Here is a 21,464-nt window from a genome sequence, read left to right as displayed (position 1 = left end):
CATGAGTGCTGACTCCTTCCCAGCACTATGTATTAACCTATCTAGACAACACATATGTTCACAACTTTCACACCTGACAGGCAAGTCACCATGAAGTCAAATGCCTGTTACAGACCACACTCTTTATATTCCTAATGATCTAATATCCTGCTACCAAAAGCCTAGCTCCCCCCAGCCCCTCAGGAGTATCTTAGATTCAAGAGGATATTGGTTTGTTGCCCAAGGAAAGGGTCTCTTCTAAAAGATCCCTCCTCCTAGGACTGATGCCCTCTGGCTCCAAGCCTCTCTTCACAACAGCAGGAGTTGTCAGCACAGGAGTAACTGTTTCTATTACTAAAAGTGGTAAATAAAATTGCCTCTTGCCTCCATTCCTTCCCAGTTTCAGGCTTATTCCACAGACTGCCTTTCACAGATGGCGTGGCTCTGGGGCTGAATGGCTGAATGGTGTGCAAAAGAGCCAGTAAATGATTAATAACACTGTGATCAAGTTTGTGGTTTTCAGTAATTATCCTTCTCACCACAAATAGCATTGTGATGGCAAGGAAATTGAGCATGTCCATAATTCTAATTGTTTTTAGTATAGGTCTCAGTTTGCCCCAGCTCTTGTGCAGGAGCAAAAATCGGGGGCCAATGAGACGCACTGGGCCAAATGCTTCCCCGTGTGGGTGCAGGAAGAGGTGGGGAAACCGGCCACGACTAAAACTCCAGCCTGCAGCCTGGCATGAAACCTCCAGGGCATAAATGGTCATAGAAGGAATGGGACTTGTCAGTTTTAAGTAGAATCAGCACTGTAGAGATCCTCATAGGCATATTTATATGCTCAAGAATCAAAGGGCATAACCTGGTTTTCCTTAGTTTTAGGGTATTCACTGCATTTTAGAGCAGTTGAAGCTGAGATCTGCAGACATGTGGAGAGAAAAAATGTGTGACATTCTACAAAAAAATGTTTGAGATATCCCCTTAAAGGCCTACAAAAGATTCCACAAACATTAGAACAGAAGGATTTATGCCTGTGAAATTGCTTATCCTTATATTATTTAGGAAACTTTCTGAGAATAAACTTCTGAGTCTTTTCTTCAACTCTGTGTTTGTGTTTTTTTGGAAAAATTACCACGGTACATGACACATGGACAGCTCGTGCATCATTTGAAATGGTGAGTGTACATGCCATTTCTTTGCCTGTGTGGTTGGTAGTATTAATCTTGTTGACTCATGCTTTGTGCTTACTGAATCAAGCCATGCTTTTCAGGTGGCACTGCAACAATTTCCAAAATACCTATGACCTATTTTAGAACACTGAATTTACATAAATACACTTTGTAGACAAATGGCCTATTGTTTTAATACATGTTTTAAAATATATTTTAAAAATAAAAATATATTAGCCACCCTGGTGGTTCTGCTGAAGACCAAAAAGTGCTATATAAACTTTGTAAACAAACAAACAAACAAACAAACAAACAAACAAACACACAAGAATTGTATTAGAGCCAGAAAACACTGCCAAGCAGGTGCCAGACAACATACAAAATGCAATATTTTGTCTGTCTCTTTATGCTCCCTCACAACAACTCTACTCCTGTCAGCAGGTTCTTCTGCCAGTGCCAACCTGAAATCAACAACTGCCCATACATGAGCTTTCTCTGTTGTAGCTTCTACTTTGTGGAACGGCCTTGCTGAAGAGATCAGAAAAGCTCCCTCTCTCCTGGCCTTCTGTAAACTATGCAAAACTAAATTATTCAAGATGGTTTTTCTGTGTGGGTATTAGGGATGCACAAAATCGTTTCACAACAAAATGGTTTCACAAAATTACTTGGATAAATTACTGGGATGTGGCCCTTATTGCTGTTATAATATATTGTAAGCAGGATCCTATTATGTAATTTCTGTATGCTTAATGCATACAGTATGCTCCTATTCTCTCATCTACACTATGCTTTTGTCCTCTCTGATGGTTGCAGTGATCTATTATCCAATGCATTAGTTATTTTGTTTATTGTACTAACTCACTATTTGCCTTGAGTCCATGTGAGAAAGATGGACTAAGAATAATGTTTTTTAAAAGGTGGCTGACAAATGAAGAATGATATGGTCAATTGCAGGAAAACAGTACAATAAGGCATATGTGCTGAAATAGACTACAGCTTGGTGTAGTGGTTAGGAGCGCGGACCTCTGAGCAGGCGAGCCAGGTTTGTTTCCCTGTTCCTCCTCCGCCACCTGCAACCAGCTGTGTGACTTTGGGCCTGCCACAGCACTGATAAAGCTGTTCTTTATCAGGACTCTCTCAGCCTCACCTTCCTCACAGGGTGTCTGTTGTGGGGAGAGGAAAGTGAAGGCGATTGGAAGCCACTTTGAAATTCCTTCTGGCAGAGAAAAGCAGCATATAAGAACCAAGTCTTCTTTGTCATCGTCATCTTCATCACACTTTGAAATAATGTGAATATTTGGTGAAAAGGAAACTTGCGTTTAAAGGTGCTGCTTGCATTTCACAATTCAGCTCAAGCAGAGGAATATTTTAACATCATTTATTTAAGCAAACTACTTAAACTAGCTAAATCAATGCAACAAAACATTTTTTAACTTTTCACTGTGCAAATTGTTTTCAGTTATAGGTATTTAGATTGTTGTGGTTTCTTTGCTGACAGCAGAATCTTGTGCCATTTAACATACTTCCAGACACATTATTCTTAGCTTCATTAAAAGAAAATTTATGACAACTGGGAAGATAAAGTCTATAAAAACCATTAACTGTAGAACTTGTCTACAATTGCTACAATCTGTAATTCCCATTTAGTTTATAGACTGGAATTATGGCATCTCATTGATTGCTTCCATTGACATATTTCAGGTGGGGGGAAGACCAATGGACTGAAAGTCTGTGGTGCAAATGGCAAGGAAAAGAAAATGAGGAAATAAATGTTGAAAATGCTCTTGGGCTATACCTGTAGTTCATACAAGTCTTGAATCAAGAAAACATATGTCCATGCACTTCATTTTTAGCATGGTATTTATGGGAGATCTCTTCATAACCTGTTGGTTGCTTAGAAGGAGGTTCCTCCTCCCTTAGGTCATCCATCCATCCATCCATCCATCCATCCATCCATCCATCCATCCATCCATCTATCCATCCATCCATCCATCCATCGGTTTATAGGCCACCCTATCTTTGGCAAAAGTCCAGAGGTTTTTCAGCACAACTGCACTATATACCACAACTATATAAAATGCCCGAACAACATGAAAAAAACTACCAGAACACAAAGAGTTCTGATTTAACCATAGTGCATTAGTTGTACATAACAAAATTTAATTGGAGAAATACTGATACACAACTATACCACAGCCTACTATAACTACAGAAGAAACTAGTTTAGGATCACTCACGAAAATATTTTGTGACCTAATGTGGGCAACATTGTTAAAAGCTTGCTGATTGACTGAATAATCCTAATAAATAAAAATAAATTTTAGAAGCATGCAGAGAATCAGTGATCAGTGTGAGAGAGCAGGAATTTGGAGGAAAACCTCTGGGAGATGAAGGTTCAGGAAATATCCTACCATGGCCATGCCAGCTGCTTGCAAACACAGAATCACTGTCCAAGCACTGGAGGGGATTGGAAGCCCAGCAGAACTAGTACAAGGTACAGTGCCTAACAAACCCAGTGCCTGTTATTCGTAGTATTAACAAAATTTTGCTACTATGTTATTCTTTTAGTGCTTCTTGCAATGCTCAGAAAACTGGAGAACAGCAAACATTACACCAATAGGACCTCTGCAAACTGGGTGAGTGGGCGACAATGTGGACAGTGCCACAGAATTCCCCCTCCTGACCTAAGCAAGCCCTTTCATATCCAGGAGCCTGGAGATGAGTTCTCATTACAGAGTCCCCCCTCCAAAACAGCCATTTTCCCCAGGAGAGCTGATCTCTGTAGTCTCCCGATGAACTCCAATTCTAGGAGGTTGGTGACCCTTGGGTCAGGAATGTTCCTTGAGGTTTGGAGGTGGGCCCTTAAGACTCCAGGGGCGGGCAGGAGCTTTTGCCATGTAGCCAGTCCCCAGGAAGGCCACGGTGCAGGTGTGCATCCTAGCACCTGTTGTTTCCCTGGGTGCAATGGGATTTGTCTCTAGTCTTACTAATGAGCCTTCTCTGAAGCACTATGGCTATTTCAAATGCTATTGCTTTCCCCCATCTTTTTTATTCTATGACCTTCCTCACCCTTTCCCCTCCAGCTTTCTAAGTTGAGAGCTATAGCACTAAACCAATTGTCTCTTAATGGAGTCAAGGCATCTCAATCGTACTGGTGTAACACTGAAGTGCTATACTGGTTTAGCACTATAGCGCTCGATTTAGAATGTTTGGGGAGGAAGGATGAGGAAGATTGCACAGCATTGTAGGAAGTGCTGTGGACATTTAAAATTGCACACCACAGTGATTCCGAGGAGCTGGAGAGGTAAAAATAGAAAACAGTTTCTTGCAAAAATGGCTCCGCCTCACTTTGCAAATGGTATGCAAACGGCTCTGTATGAACAAGTATATAAAATTTGTTAACAGATGGTTGCTAAAATGGTTCTGTCTGATCAGGCACAAAAATTCCAGTAGCAACCTGCTACTAAAGTGGATTACAAAGGGGTCCAAGTGATGTTGTGCTCTGTAGACATATGCTCTAGCTGCAAAATATACCATCTGCCTGCACACTGATCTTGATAACCCAGGCCAGCTTGATCTTGTCATATCTCAGAAGCTAAAGAGGGTTGGCTGTCATTAGTATTTATATGCCAGAGTTGCAAGACGTAGGCAACCAATAGCAAACCACCTCTGAACATCTCTTGCCTTGAAAAAGCAGTACGGTTGCCATGAATCAGCTGTGATTTGATGACAAAAATAGCAACTGGGGCCTGCAATCCAACTGGGTGGGATCTCATGACTTACCTGATGGTCCTTGCTCATACACTGGAGACAACAAGAATAAACAGTACTTAGCTGGGTGGATCAGTGTCACTTGGAATAAGGTTGTTGTTGATATGTTTAAGGGTTCACAGTGTTATTGTACCATACGATGTTAAGTTCTACTTGGCAAATATCTGTAGTCATTCATTCTTTAGACCAAATACTCGCTCTTCAGACTGTCATCAGACATCTGGTTCCAGATCCATTCTTGCTAATTTAATGAGGAAGGCGGTGCATTTATGTGGGAGGATCAGTAGATGGAAGATGTGTTTAATTCTTCGTTGGTGAATGCATCTTGAGACCATTTTGCACCAGGCCCTTTCTGGAACTCAGCTGAAGGGGTAAAACAGCCAGTTACTTGATGGCAGCAAAACAGTCAAATGCTTGTCTCTTGCCACTGATTTTCCCTGCAGATGCATTTGTGCTGTGAGGGTTTAGAATCCTGTTTCCTTCATAACAACTAATTTGTCTCTTAATTAATCCAATACCAGGGTGTGTTGCTTACAGAGCTATGTGAAATGGGGATATGGACCTGTGGTGGATGAGTTGTTTGCTCTTTGTTCTCTTTTCCATGACGTGCAGCATTATACATTGTTGATCATGAGTTATTGGTGCACCACCTTGCTGGCTCCAGGATTTGGGGGCAGCCCTTCAATGGCTGATCTCTTTTCTTTGGAACCGCACACAGAGGGTTGCAATGGGGGAGGAGCAGTTACATTCTTACCATCTCCTTTGTGGAGTTCCACAAGGGGCGATACTCTCCCTCACATTATTTAACACCTTTATATGCACCCTCTGGCCCAACTAGTCCAGAGTTTGGGGTTGGGTTGTCATCAGTACGTGATTGTGGATAGCCACCCAGAAAGATTTGCTGGTTGTTTGAAAGCAGTGACTATTTGGCTCAAGCAAAGCTAGCTGAAACTCAATCCCTCCAAGATGGAGGTACTGTGGTTTGATAGGAAAGAGACAGATCAAGAAGTGTGGATGGAGTGCAACTGAAGATTTCACACTCTGCCACGAAAATGGGGATGTATCTGCCATTTTTTCATCTGCACCAGATATGGCTACTAGTGTCCTATCTCTCTCAGGAGCACTTCACCATGGTGATCCACATAATGGCCATCTCCAGACTGGATTTCTGTAATTTGCTCTATGTTGGCCTGCCCTTGTCCTTGATCTGGAAACTGCAGTTGTTACAAAATGCAGCTGCCATGGAGAGCCCATATCCAGCCTGTAACTGCATTGGTTACCAGTGGAATACTGGATCAAGTTCAAGGTTTTGGTTTTGACCTTTAAGGCCATTTGCAGTCTGGGCCCAATGTATTTGAGGGACAATTTAACCCCCTGTGCCCCCTGCAGAGTCTTGTGTTCTGCAAGTACATGCAGGTTGGATATCCCTGGCCCTTGGGAGGTGCTCCAGGCCTTTACCAGGGCCAGGGCCTTTTTAGTCGCATTCCCTGCCTAGTGGAATGACCCCCCAAAAGAGCTGAGGGCTCTGGTGGAACTAACAGTTCTGCAGGGTTTGTAAGTTGGATCTCTTCCACCAGGCATTTGGTTAATGCCAGGTGGAAGGATATCTAGTCCCTTCTCTGGTGCCCTCCTGTCTCTGTTGTTGTTATATCACCCTGGATACATTCAGCAGAAAATTGGTGGCTTGGTAGGGGGTTGGGGGTGGGAGAGTGCATTTTCAATAGAATGTTTTATTGATTAGACATTGTAATTGTCTGTATATTACTAGCCACCACGAGCTAGTTGGCTAGGAGCAGCGGTCTAAAAATCAAATTAATAAATAATACTCCAGTCCATAATTTTTGGTACAGTTCTGGTTTTATTTTGGGGGCCACTGTTTGTCCCACAAGCTGCATACCTTCCCATTGTTTCCCTCTCTTTCTTGCCTGATATGCAGCATATTTGTAATACAATGTCAATATTTCTTTCCTGCTGAAACACACATAGAGGCTGCTTTTGTGAAAACGCATTAGAGTCCTCCTCCGAATGATGCTGGACATTGCTGGAGTTCAACTAGAATAAAATGATAATTGACAATTTCTCTGGATAATCTGTATTCATGAGGAATGTGAAATTCCAGATGACTTCTTACTTAATTCTGTAAGTAGTTCTCATTTGACATGAATCAAGAAATGATATGACCCTTATACAGAGTTGCAGGATAACATTTGCCGCTAAAGTATACTTAGCAATGGCATAACCTTTTCCCTTTATCTTGGGTGCTTGCCATGAGTATTACATTGCATAGGACACATTCCAGGTGAATTATGCCCCCTGGATTTTTACATGATCTGATAACATCAGAATGAGATGTGAAGTTTGTTTTGATATTTGAATTGTTGTATAAACCTCTCAATCTTCCACTGCCTTGGAATACAAGCCCCCCCCCCCCACCTCTGTCTAAACAAATTAAGCACCGATCCTTCATTCTCTAGAACAATGAAGCAATGATACAGAAAGCAATTAAAAGATCAAAGGGAGATTCTTTAAGGTGGGACTCATACTAAATTTATGTCCCAAACAGCCCAAGGGAAGCAATGTGAAATGTATTGCATGTGGTGTGATTTCATCTTTCTAAAAGTTCAGAGGAGATTATTTGTGAGAAATTTTTCCCAGTCTGCCCAAGAACTTGTCTCCACAACATTCTATTTACTGTGTAGAAGATACCTCTGATAAAAATTCTGAAGGAAGTCTAATTTATACTGTGTGTTTGTAGGGTGATATTTACATTTGGATAAAAATATATCATCTACATAGCAAGTCTTGGCTTAGTCATTTGATATGTTCATAATCAAAGTTATGCACTTTTAAATGCTATCGAATCAAATTGGAAAGAAATTAACTTAATCCGCTCATGGAAATTTCAGTGTAATTTAAAATAGTTTAACTTTGGCTGATGTGTGACTTGGGAGTTTTGTATTCTAACACATATATAGAATTGAGGTGGTGCAAAAAGTTAACATTTGTATTTGTAATGAACTGTTTATCATGGGTTAATCCCTGTATTACCTTTCCCTTATGAAAGCAGCTCAGCATGTTTTTCTAAATGACTCCTGATTCTGTTGGGAATCTTCAGAAGACCCATAGCATGATGTCTTGTATTGGGAGGGGAGCCGCAGCAAGAAATGGAAATCAGTAGAAACTGACCCCCTCCCTTTCTGGTGTGCCAGTACAATCAGAGTTGTGAATAGTGAAAAACATCACACAAGGAAGGTATATCCATGAACTTCTTCTTACTGTATTCCGCTAACAAACTGCTACATATCTCATTGTTCCTGGGGTTGGGGGCTCTCAGGTGTGGCTTTCTGGGAGGGGAAAGCACCTGCTATTTTAAGGGGAAGATCGCAGCAAAAAGCTCTTCAATTAACTTGTTTTGTTAGTAGAGAAACTGATTTTGGTCAGTTCAGTCTATAAAAAGGGACTTGTCATATTCATAGATGATAACCTGAATTGGCTTTTATTTTCTGTCTACCTGTTCCTCTGTTTCTGACTATTTATTTCTGCATTTTCCACTCTTGTTCCTCAAACACGGGCAGGTAAGATGATGGACAACAATAAGAGCAAAGATTGTGGCTGAGTCTGATGTAGTCAATTCAGACATTGCAGGTGGAATCTTGTATGATTTCATGTGTTCCTGTGGCTTTTCCTAGAGTTCCACAATGTCTGTCTGAATGTCTCAGATTTCTTTTTTCCTTGGAGGAAACCTTGAATTCTGAACTTTGTCCATCATTTTACACCCTTTGGGTGAAGTTCTTATACGTTGATTTTTCCTTTATGAGTTATAGTTATGGTTGCCCCTTTATTTAATTCCAGCATATACTGGATGTTCTATGGATGTAAAAAAAAAACCCAAACCCAGGGAGAGCCTATAAAATGCCCTAACTCCTTGTTCATAATTTAGCAGTGGGATTCAACTGTGAGATGATACCTTGTTTCCCCACTGTGTAATTGTCCATCCAAGGTGAAATATAGTGTTTGATATGTTCCATAACCTGTTAACTTCTATTAAGGCAGGGATCTGTTACTTATAGTTCTACAGCCAAGTGTAGGTTAGTATGGAGAAATGCTGCATCATAGAATTGAGAGTTTTGAGGCTACTAAAACCTCATATTTATTCCAAAAAGTTTCTTTGTCAGCACAAGGAAACAGAATGATTAGCTTTTCTTAAGAGCCCCCATTCTATTGATGTCTTTCACAAGCAACTAGACAAGGGAATCAGATTCTTTGGACAGGATCTATTTTAAGAAGTTTATTGTGGGTATAACTTGGAGGGAGGAATGCATACCCCTGGGCTCCATTTTGATGGTTGCCATTACTATGTGGAGCTAACAAACAGCAGGCAAGCCAGACAAAGGATCGAGGCAGATGAAAGCTTAATATTGGATAACTGATAGAACACTGTGTTTTTACAAGTAAAGAACCCACCCTAGAATAACAATAAACAGGGTATATCTAGAGAAGGGACAGAGGATATGCACCTGTACCTTAATCAATCCATTGCTGTACAGATCATGTGCATATTGTCGCCTGTTAGCTAATTATCTGAAGAAATTGAAATTGAGTTGTGTTAATGAGACACTGGATTAAAATGATACTAAATGTGAGGGGCTCAGCAATTATTATAAAAGTAGCAAAGTTTTTACTGGCAATTTTAAATGAAAATCTTTTACGATAGATTTTACATCTGGAACTGTTTGAAATTTTCATTTTATGCTTTGCAATTTTATACCAATAAAGGTACTCTGAATCTTGACATGTTACAGCAAAGGGTGATATATAAATTGGCACTGAATGAATAAACTAATTAATAAATAAATCTGCCCCTCCCAAATGTGGCTGTGTAGAGGAAGGTCCTTTGCAATAGAGACTGTTTTTTTAGATGTCACAAATCAGCTGGAGTTCATTCATAATGTGACAAGCCTGGTGTATTCTAAAGCTTGTCTTTCCCCCCTCCCCCACATACACACTGTTTTCAGACCACAGTTCTGGTTTAAAATCCTGAACGAAGCTTTTATTCCAATCATCACTCTTATTGGAGATGAGCTGACTGTTCACATCCACTTAATGAGGAGCTTGACTCCTGTAGAAGGAGCCTTACTTTGTCAGACCACTAAAGGACAGCTCCTCACTTAATAGGAAGAAGTTATTAAAATGAAAAGTTTGCTACCAGATGAGATGGCAACAGATTAAAAGGGAATTTGACAGATTCGTGGAAGAAAGGTCTATCAGTGTCTACTAGACATAGTAGCTACAAGGAACTTCCATATACTGGACAGTGAGCCTCCAAAGCCCCGTTCTAGGAGGCAACATCCACCCTTGGCCTCTCTTCCTTGTCATGGGCCCTTCATGGAAACTGGGTGGCTGCTAGGTGAGATGAGAGAATAGATGGACGCCTGGTCTAATCCAACAGGGCTCTTCTTAACTTGGCATCCAACCTATTGTGTGAGCAGAATGTTCTCTGTGTGGAAGAGCATGTTATACACATTTAATGAATAAATTCTACTGACATTTGTATTAATTTCAGTTGCAAGGAGAGTGAGAAATGGAACTTCAGATATAAGTAATGAAATAAATCAAAAGTAACAATTGGACTTTGGAAGATTTGTAATATGTGCTGCACCCCATTTCAGATTTTTTTTAAAAGTCTGGCTATAGTACCTTCTAGCTGCCACAGGGAACATTTTTCACACAAAGCTCTTCACTGGGCTTTATGAAGGGAACTTCTGACATATCTGTTTTAAATAAAGTATACTGACTAATGAAGAGTTCTTCATGGCCACTTGGATAATAAGAGCTTTCCAAAGATTCTGTTCTGGTGTGTTATAGATTTTATATTATGATGAATAGGACGACAAAGATAGATAAACATCTGTTACCCATTTATAGCATAGGTAGGAAAATAAAGCTTCATTTTTCATATTTTGTCCCACATGTCATGTAATCAGAAAGCCAGTTCACTTTAAGCCTCTCTCTGTTAGCTGAAGACATAAAGGCTGTGGGGCAAAATGGGCACAATCCTCCTTATTCAAAATTGGCAGTCTATTCAAGGCAGTTATTAACATAACTACTTCAGTATATATTGTTGCCTTTCTATAATTTGATCTTTCATGTCAGTGATAATATTGTGAGGTTTCTGCCCACCAAAAGCATGGAGAGAGGTTACGATGATGCAGGGTTGTGGGCCTGACTTGCTGGGTTTTGGGTTATCAGCTCTGGGTTGGGAAGTACCTGGAGAATTGGGAATAGTCTGGAGAGGGAGAGTTTGAGGAAGGGAGAGCCCTCAGCAGTCTATAGTTGCATGGCATCCACCCTCCAAAGAAACCATTTTCTCCAGGGGAATATGTCTGTAGTTCAACGATCAGTTGTAATTGCAGGAAATCCCCAGCCCCATCTGGAAATTGGCAACTCTAATTCATCCACAATACCTGTGATTGTGGCTACACTTACTAAAACTTGGTACTTACCATTGAAATAACTTACAGTTGCATGCAGTTTTAATACTATCTGTGATAAATCCTGAATTAGTGAATTCTATAGCTATCTTGATGATTTGAAGTAGATTCATATAAGTGCTTTAGGAATAAGAGAGGCTTATGTTAAATGACTGTCAAGCAGAATCTTCTAAATCCTTTGAGCTCTCTCTGGCTTGCTTGGCAAAGTCATTGTAGTTGCATTCGGACATGGCCTTCCATTGTTATCCTGGCCTGTGGCCTCCTTTCCCTCTGTGGTTTATCACTCTACCAAGCATTGAATTGTAAGCTTCTTAGGAGAGGGACCTGTTATTTGTATTCCACTTTGTAAAGTGCCATGTACAGCAGTGGCGATATATAAATGAAAACAACAGCAAGGGCTGAACACGGTTCAAGTATAAAAGGGATGTTAGATGACTACACTTTCCGTGTTCCATGTGAGCTGTAAATGACATAGGCTTTAATGAGATCACATGGATTTTCATGATGATTTGAAATATTTTAAAAGAGATAGAAGAAGAAGAGTTGTTTTTTATACCCCACTTTTAACTACCCGAAGGACTCTCAAAGTGGCTTATTTTCACCTTCCCTTCCTCTCCCTACAGCAGACACCATGTGTGATAGGTGGAGCTAGGAAAACCCTGATATTACTGCTCTATGAGAACACCTCTATCAGGGCTGTGACTAGACTAAGATAATCCTGCTGGCTGCATGTGGAGAAGCAGGGAATCAAACCCAGCTAGCCAGATTAGAAGCTGCCACCATTAACCACTACACCACCACTCTCAGTGCTGCCTTAGACATAAATCATGCTAAGTACCATGCAACCTAAACCCTCCTTACTGCTTGTATCTAGACCTTCTACCTCAGGCTTTTTGACTCAGTTAAGTAATTTGTTAATAGGCACTGATAATAACTGAAATTAGAAAGGAAATGTCTCTTGAAGTTGTGATTTACTATTGCTAGTTTGTAGTAGCCTATTACTCATTGTAACTGCAAATGTTCAAACTTTATGGTTATGGTGACTGACTGCACAGTACAATATAGATGACTCCATGTTAGGCAGCATAATATATGAGATCCTGTCACCAAGAAATGGAGAAACCTAAATGTGAATTTCACTGTTTTTAATAAATGTGAAGGTTTGCTGTGCATTAACTATCTGCATTCCAGAATCAATCAGAATGTTGCAATTTACAAAATGTCAAATTGAACACAGTGCAGTTATTCACTGACCTAATTATGTTTTCAATTCTTGCTAAATGTATTTGAGGAAAGCGATACAGTAGCAGCAGAGTTAAGGGCTGGCATGTTAATTTTAAATTGCATAAATGGAAAATAAAATTGTAAACTGAGTGGGCAGACTTGTGCAAATAAACTGGTGTTCAGCCCATTCTCCTTTCATTGTTGACGTGGGAACATCTTTATTGGGGGCCCAATAAAAGTACAATGGAAGTCTACGGATGTGACATTTTACTCCCCCCACCCCTCCCACCCTTAAACAGCAGAGTGGGGAGGACAAGGGTCTGGTAATGACGGGTGAAGAGAAGATGTGAAAAGGAGGGAGGAGGCACTGGGCACCAGACCAGGGTACCAGACCAGGGAAAGGTTGAAGGAAAGCAAGGGAAAGGCAACTTGAAGGAGAAAGGCAGCATTCCCTTCAATTAGCCAGGGTGTGGGCAGGACAAGCCAGGCGAAGGTGGAGTGGCTTTCTGGCCTTGACCTCATCAGTTATTCAAGGAAGGAGGCAGGTTGCCTTCTCTATTGTCCTCCCTCCCTGCAATCACCCCTCATAACTGATGTATTTGGTTTTATTCATACTTTGATGCTGGACAATGACAGTAAATAAATAATCTAACCCCCCCCCCCCCATAACTGAACAACAGCATGAGGAGGCCAACAAGCCCCCACCCCTGCCTTCCTTGTTTAGCATATTACTCCCTTCTTTCCAGCCCTGTAGTTATCAGTGGGCAGGGAGGGAGTGAAAGCATGTTTAAAAGTTAGCTTTGGAGGCTAGAGGAGGGGAAAACTTGCTCTGGATGACTGAAGGGTAAGGTGACCAGATTGTCTCACATTTGGAGGGACATCTGGGGGCACCTGGCAAATTGTACTTATGTTGAAATTAAAAAATATATTCAATACTATTTTGCTGCTCCATATAGACCATATTTTAATCAAGACCCCCCCCCCCCCCCGGTCAATGGTGTCCCACTTTACCAATGTTAAAATCTGGTCACCTTACTGAAGGGGGAGCCTGCTGGAGTTTGACTTCATCTTCTCCCTGCTCTTTTATGAGGGGCTGAACAGACTGGGATCCCCGTACAGAGTTACTCACGAGCAGTTCTTGTGCAAAGAAACAGAAGAAAGTTTTTCTTTTTTGCCTGCAGTACTGAAAGGGTTATGCAGTCGGAGCCATGCGAGGAGGAGCTATTAAAGGAGGGAGGGAAAGGATTCCAAGAAGGGTTTCTCATGAGTATGTCTTGGGGGAGTGTGTGTGGGGGGGAAGCTCTTCAGTCCTAGAAGAGAGAAATGCAGTTAGAGTGAGCTTTTAAAAATAGTTGTAGTAGTAAATAGTTTAAAAGATTCATCCTCCTCCTGGCATCTCCAGGATCTGTTGCCCTCTCCTAAACTCTGCCCTCCTCAGGCTTTCCCCCCAATCCCCAGGTACTTCCCGACCAGGAGTTGTACCAAAAGGGCAATACCAGGTGCAGACAGCTGAGAGGCCAAACAAAGGCCCTTCCTCCTTCCCTTCCTTCTGCTTGTTTGCTTTTCTTTTCTCTCCTCCCCACCTGGAGGTTGGTAACGTGCCCCAGCCATGATGTTCCCACATAGATTTTCTGTGAGAATCAGATCATTTTCTTTGTCAGAGAGGAGGGAGGGGAAGTTTTCATGGGGAATGGAGGTACCTGTGTAAGCATTTATTTATTGTATGGCAACCTATGTAAATCAATTCTGTGCATAGTTTTTTTCCATATCTTGTTTCAGTTAGTCCATGGGTAGCAGTGAATCTGGGAGAGAACATGCCTCTGCTTCGTTGGTGGCAAAGTAGAAGTTGTGGCAAAAAGGGAACTGAGAAACGATGACAACATTTCTCCAAACATTTCCTTTGTTTCTTGTATTGAAGGTGAGCAAGACCTTCAGCTGTGTTCAACTTTTTAGATTGCATTTACACATTACAGAATGAAGTATCAGACTACTGCTATGCATGGCAGGTGGGACTGTATACAATGCTCCAACTAGAGTGCAAATGAATATATCAGGGAAAATGTGGGGATTTTGTTTATCCTTCCCTCCTTGTATGTTCTAGTTTTACAAAAATTAATAACTGAAACTGCTGTTACAATATGAAGCAGTACAGTGCAAAATTCTGTTGCCTCTTTCATCATAATATATGGTTCTTACATGTGCAACTGAATGCATAGACATGTAATCCTTGACACGTAATTACAGGGCAATGTATTTGTGTGTTCAACTCATGATACGGTTTGAAAGATTTTTCAACATACCCAGATTGGTCAGGCAGTGCTTTAATGTTGTTAAAATTGTTATGGGTATAAATAACATATCATGAGATAATATGGCTAATATGTGCTGAAAATCATGTGGAGATCATGGTTTACATGGCATTTTTTTTTTAAAAAATGATGAGCTACAAGAGCATATCCATCTTGTTATACAAGAGCATATCCATCTTTACTATCTGTCTTATGAAAAAGTCCTCAGATTTCTTATGAGTCATATGTACAACTTGTTCCCAGCATAAGCAAAAGTTTATGGAAGTTCAACATATCAGAAGTCTCCTATCCACCCTCTGTAATTGCTCTTTATTTTATTTATCTTTCTCCTATTATGGAGTTGATTCCCCCTGGCTCCGTCACACATAGGCTATTCATATTTGTTATTTTTAAATTGTGTCTCATTGGTTGGGTTCTGTAGAGAAGAGTGATAAGGTCATGGGAGAGTCGTGACCCTTCCAGCTGATGGAAAAAAAGTTCAAACTTATGATAACATTTAAAATAGTGCTAAAATAGCACTAACTTCTCTGGACTTCTTGTAATAGATATAGCCCTGCTTCAGGTAAAGCCATTCTTCATTTTTTTAAAAATGTACTACAGTGCTGGAAAGGTGGAGAGCATATTCTACAACTAAGATGAAAATTGTGACACATTTCTATGCATATTTACTTCCAAGTAACTCCTTTTGTGTTTGGTGGGATTACTCCCAAGGAAATGTGTGCTGGATTGTAGCTTTGGTTGTAGGGTCACCAGAGTTTTGTCCTTTTAGTGATCCCTCTCTTGTTGGTTCTGAGACTATGTATGCTGAGCCTTAATGATGGCACTTTGCGTTATTGTTCTGGCCTTTGTAAATAGTCCTGAGTTCTAATGGATGTCCTTTGCATGTCTTTCTCAACCTAATCTGTCGCATAAGGTTGTTGTGAGGATAAAATGGAAGATTGGAGAACACATCTACTACCCTGAAAATGGAGGAAAGTTATATGAAAGTCTTTTATGGTTGTTTTTAATACTGTAGTTTTATTATGAATAATAAAATTAAAGCCTGTTGTAATCCCAAGTACAATGGGCGCAAGCATGGTGGGTGGGGATAAAGCATAGGAAAGAGAGAACGATAGAGAGAAAGAGAGTGATACAGAAAGAGAGACATAGAGAAAGAAAGAAAGAAAGAAAGAAAGAAAGAAAGAAAGAAAGAAAGAAAGAAAGAAAGAAAGACGCTAATAAGAAAAGAGAGAGAAAAGAGTGGAAGACAGAAAGGAAAGAAGAGATAGTAAGAAGAGCAGAGATACAAATGTTGGCTGAAAGAGGGAGAGAAGGACAGAGAGAATGACTGAGAAAGAGATAGAAAGAAAGAGAGGCAGGGGAATAAATAGAGATAAGGAAAGAGATTAAAAAAGAAAAGATAGAGACAAAGGAGAAAAAGAGTGTTAGAATGAAAGAGCCAAAGGAAGGGCGAGAGAGGGATAGAAAGAGAGAAAGGAATAGAGACTTTAGGATGTTTTGGGCTGATCCTGCGTAGAGCAGGGGATTGGACTGGATGGCCTGTATGGCCCCTTACAGCTCTATGATTCTATGATTCTATGAGACAACTGGCTGCCGCGTCTCCCCACCAGCTCCAAGAGCGCAGGCGAGGGCCTTGGAGTCAGTGTTTGAGGGGGTGGGGGGAGGGGGCAAGCAGAATTGTCTCCCTCCCCGCCACCCCCAAGAGGGCTGGCGCCTCTCCCATCCAGCCAATGGAGCCCTGCTGAGGCCTGCAGAGGCAGCATTCCCCTCTCGCCCTGGCCTGGCGCAGCACAGCGAAGTCTCGGTGGCCACTTTCCCCTGCAATATCCAGAAGTGGATATAACCCTCAATATTTGAAAAACAAGCATCAGGAAGTGTGTACCTTTCTGCTTTTTGTGAATTAGCTCCTTTCTCTCTGCCTGGTAGCAAAACAGTCATCCCTGGTTGGTCAGGATGACAGTTCAAAGGCTTCCTAGTTCCCAGTTGCAAGGCTTGTCTTAAAGTAACTGCACTCCAGAAGCAATAACTTCTCTCAGCAGAGTTTGCCTCTTATTATTTTCCTCTCCTCTGCTGTCTCCAATCCTTCCCCCTCCCCATTCAAGAAAAGAAAGAGACTCCTGCTGCTTGGCACCCCTCTCCATTTTGGGCTTTCCCAATCAAGTGCAGGACATTCTATTTCAATGGGGGGGGGTAGAGGAAGACCAGAGATCAAGTTGTTCTGAATTCAGCAGGATTCACAATGGAAAAAACAAAGTAAGTGCAGAATCAGCCCTGGTGTCAGCAGGGATGGAAATTGCTTGAATGCTGTTTTTGAGCTGTTTATATGAATTAGATTTCTTGAGCTCTTATTGTAGAGATTTATTTTAGGTTTGTCAGATCCAAGGGCCTTTTTGAAATATTTGAAATACATACCATCCAATGGTATAAAAGAGGGTTTATGTTAGCTAGATTAAATGCAATACCTTGTCAGGTAATTGATGATTGCTATGAGAAGATTCTGTACATGAATAGATTATGTTGTGTTAATTGGGGTGAACTGATACATTGGAGTATTGTCTTTGGAATGTACGTTTTAGATATAAGAATTATGGATTTTACTGCTTCTTCAAGGGAGGGCAAATATGTCTATTGGAGAGAAATGAGAGTGCTCCTAGTAGGCATTAAACACAAGGCCACTTTGACTGTTGCAAACTCTCCCCTCTCCCCAAAGTATAGCAAAATATAATAATATGAATGAATGAGTCCAAGTCTGGAGTTGGGTTATTAGGATTGTTTTTTACTTTATTAGTGTGAGGCTGCTCAAGGCCATTGGGTTAAATGAGTCATTCCATTTAACTATCATAATTTGTTCTATTAAAAGAGATGTTTCAGGTATGATAAAAATCTGGTCTGGGATTTCCAGACACATGCATGCTGCAAAATAGACACGTAGAATTTACATATATATTGGTGTAATATGGGTATACACACCACATACGCATGTTGGGGGAACTTAGAAAAGGACTATGTATGGTTCCAAATAACTCTTGTGACTGTCCCTTTACAATATCACCCTGTAATTATACCTCATAGAGCATGTAGTTTGGTATAAATGCAGCATGGAATTCTTTGTTAGAATATGCAAGATCTGCAATGCATATAACAGAGCAGAATATAAAGAGTGTATATCCTGCAGGGGGCATTGGAAGAGATGTGTATTTAGCATAGAATAGGCACATTCTGATGATTTTCAAACTCTCTCTTCCAGTGTCCTGATTTCTATACTCAGCTCCTCAAAATATTTGATAAGTTAATTACCAGAGCAGGTTTATGCAGTTGTGGTATAACTATCTTCTTGTTCTGCACAATTTTGCTAGCAAGAATTGTGGTTTCTGTATAATTTGTGAGAGCCAGTGTGGTGTAGTGGTTAAAGTGTCTGAATAGGATCTGGGAAATCTGGGTTTTCAGGTTCAGATCTCCACATGTGCTATGAAACTTGCTGGGTAACCTGGGAACCATCATATTACTCTCAACCTGACAGAGACAAGCAGTGGTAAACTACAGATGGTTTATCCCAAATGCTCAAAAGAATTATGCAGAAATAGCTATGCAAGAGTGGGGAAACTAGCAATGACTTTTTGCAGTGTTTATGAGGTGATTAAGCCCTTTTTAGGAATCCAAGGCAGACAACAGATTTTTTTAAAGGAATGTGTCTTTATTAAGGAATAAGATACAAGACAAACATGATGCAATTACACTAGCACATGTAGCAGAGGGAAGCAAGGTAGGAAATGGCTAGGTTTCAGGGAGGAAAGGGGGGGCAGCAAGGGTTATACAATTACCATTCTAGACTTAGAGTGCACAGATGAAGGAGATTCAGAGCAACGCAGATGATCCAGCATCTGAGTTGGGCTTCTAGTGGGGATACATACCAGGGAGGTGCGTGTGGAGGCCAAATGAAGGGGGTTTAATACCCTTTTCCTAATATCTAAGCAGATAAAGCAATAAAGCTCTTGGCAGGCTAGCATGATATTGGAGACAGGAAAGGGTTTCTGGGGTGAGAAAGCGGTTTCTGCAGATCTGCTGGTTCCCATGTTAGTGTTATAATGACTGGGGGGGGGATGCCAAGAAGGAGGATGCATTTTGAAGTTCAAAGGCAATGTGTATGTGCTTCCTAGCAGGTACAAGGATGCAGAGTTCATGAGAGAGGTCAGTTATGTCATGTCCATTGATGCTCTCTTTAGAGTGATTGGTCTGACTTTATTTTGGCCTAGGCCAAAGCGAATGTCCAAAGTTATGATTGTACAGGGGTGCATTTCCAGTCCAATGATGAGGTCTGTTGTCAGTGGTAGCAATCTAGGGGTCTGGTACCATAGGCAATAGACCTCTCAACATCTCTTTCCTGGCAGACACTGCTGTACCATATGTTAAATAGCAATGTGTAACATTGTCTGTCTTTAAACTACTGAAAAGTAACCCTGTTGAGGTCTTGTTTACAAGTCAGTCAACACCTATATGAAATCTTTATCCATAATAAAAACCATTAACAGCTTATGCTAGTTGATACTAAGCCCTATTTAATTTACTGGGATTTTCTTCTGAATGAACTTGCTTAGCTTTCCATTGCAACTCCATTTAAAACATATTTATCAGGTTTTGAATCAGGGCTGAATTTACTGTTATTCTAAAAGTTCTACAGAACAGGACTCTAGCTAAACTGAATTCTGAGCTTGAATGTAACTGAATGGTACCAGCATTTTTCTATCTCCAGGGCAAATAGCAGATTGGGGAATTTAGATCAAAAAAGTGCTCTAACCCTTCCCTTCTTACACACACATGTTGTGTTCAATTTAACTGCACAGGGTAATTGTGAGTATAAAATGGAGGAGAGGCAAATTACATCTCGACATCCTCAGGGGAAGGGCAGGATAACAAGGTAAAAATATATCAGGATCCATTAAAAGGATATGCAGGAGGGGATTTGACCCCCTACAAATGTAGTAACTTCAAGGCCTTGTGATTATAGGCACTTCGTTAATTCCAGGTTTGAAGTATGCTGTGCATGCATCCTCTTGATCCTTTCGTACTAAAGAGGGGGGGGGTTCCTCATAGATAGAAACCGACCTGGGCTGAATCTGCACAGAACTTTTATTCCAATCCCAGGTCAATTCAGTCCCTGCCTTCTACACTGAATGCAATTTCCGTTTTGATTTTGGGTGACTTAATTTTTTCATCTGCAACAAGCATGGAGTGACCCTACCTTTCTCCCGCAATATCCTGGAGTGGATATAACCCTTGATATTTGAAAAAATGGGCATGAGTAAAGATTTTCCTCTTGGATTTATATCCCCTCCTCTGCTGTCTCCAATTCTCTCTCTCTCTCTTCCCCTCCCCCTTTCAAGAAAAGAAAAAAAGAGGCTCCTGCTGCACTTGTCCCCCCCCCCGAGCTTCCCTAATCACGTGCAAAACACTTTTCTGTTTCAATGGGGGAATAGAGGAAGACCCAGTTCAAATCAATCTGACTTCAGCAGGATCCACAACAGAATAACCAAAGTAAGTGCAGAATCAGCCCTGGATTGCTCCGGTCTGAACTCCAGTCACATAGGGCATTAATCATTGAACAAATGAACCGCTGGGAGTGGCTGCACCGCCTGGGGGGGGGGCCTGATCCAGCATTGAGGTCGTAAGCCCTCTCAGGGTCAAACCACAGCCCTTCATCTAATGTTGAATGTTGTAGTGTGTGTGAGTGGAGTTGTGTGTGAGTGGAGTTAAGGTGGCATGAGGGAGACATGCCAGTATGTGTTAACTGATCACTTCCTTCTATTGCTGATGTACTGCTCCTTGATTGGTGGTTGTGGGTGGTGTTGCTTTGGGCTCAAGTCAGTTGCTATGCTTTCAGTTCCTTGGAGCCCGTATGCTGATAAAGCATATGAATCCAGCCAGCAATGTCAGGACATCTGGTGCTCATGCCCGTGCTGCTCTTACAGAACTCTCAGCAACCAGGCTAAAGAATTTTGCTGCACCACAGGTATGTCTTTATGCCATGTATGTAGCATCTGTGGCCACAGTCTTGATAATCAGCCTAAATGTGTTCCTATTTAATCACCTTTTCCTACTACATGTTCTGCCCTATGCTGCTTAATTTTTAGGGTGATGAAAAAACTATACATAACTCTCAAAATGAATTCATCTTAATTAAAACTTTTCCTTATTCAGATGGGAACAAGCTGTGGAATGATATAAATAGCTTGGAGGATGTAGGGTCAAGTCTAACAAAATATTTGCAGGAAGATTGTGATTTTGTTGTATTTCCCCCCCCCCCCAAATTGTTTACTTAGCTGGAGAAAATGTGAAGATTTTGTGTTAAACATGAAATTTACAGCAGTAATAAACAAAGGATCTTTATGACCCTAACCCCCCTCCCAAAAAACCAGGCAAGAAAGAAAGGAGAAGCAGAGAAATCTGGACTTAATTTAGCGTTCATTTAGCGTTCCTGGGCAAGGTGGTGGAGAGGGCTGCAGTGGACCAGCTCCTGGCATTCT

Source organism: Paroedura picta, chromosome 7, assembly GCF_049243985.1.
Source record: "Paroedura picta isolate Pp20150507F chromosome 7, Ppicta_v3.0, whole genome shotgun sequence".
NCBI classification, from domain to species: Eukaryota; Metazoa; Chordata; class Lepidosauria; order Squamata; family Gekkonidae; genus Paroedura; species Paroedura picta.
The sequence above is the reverse complement of the archived record's forward strand: the minus strand, read 5'-3'. Positions refer to the sequence as shown.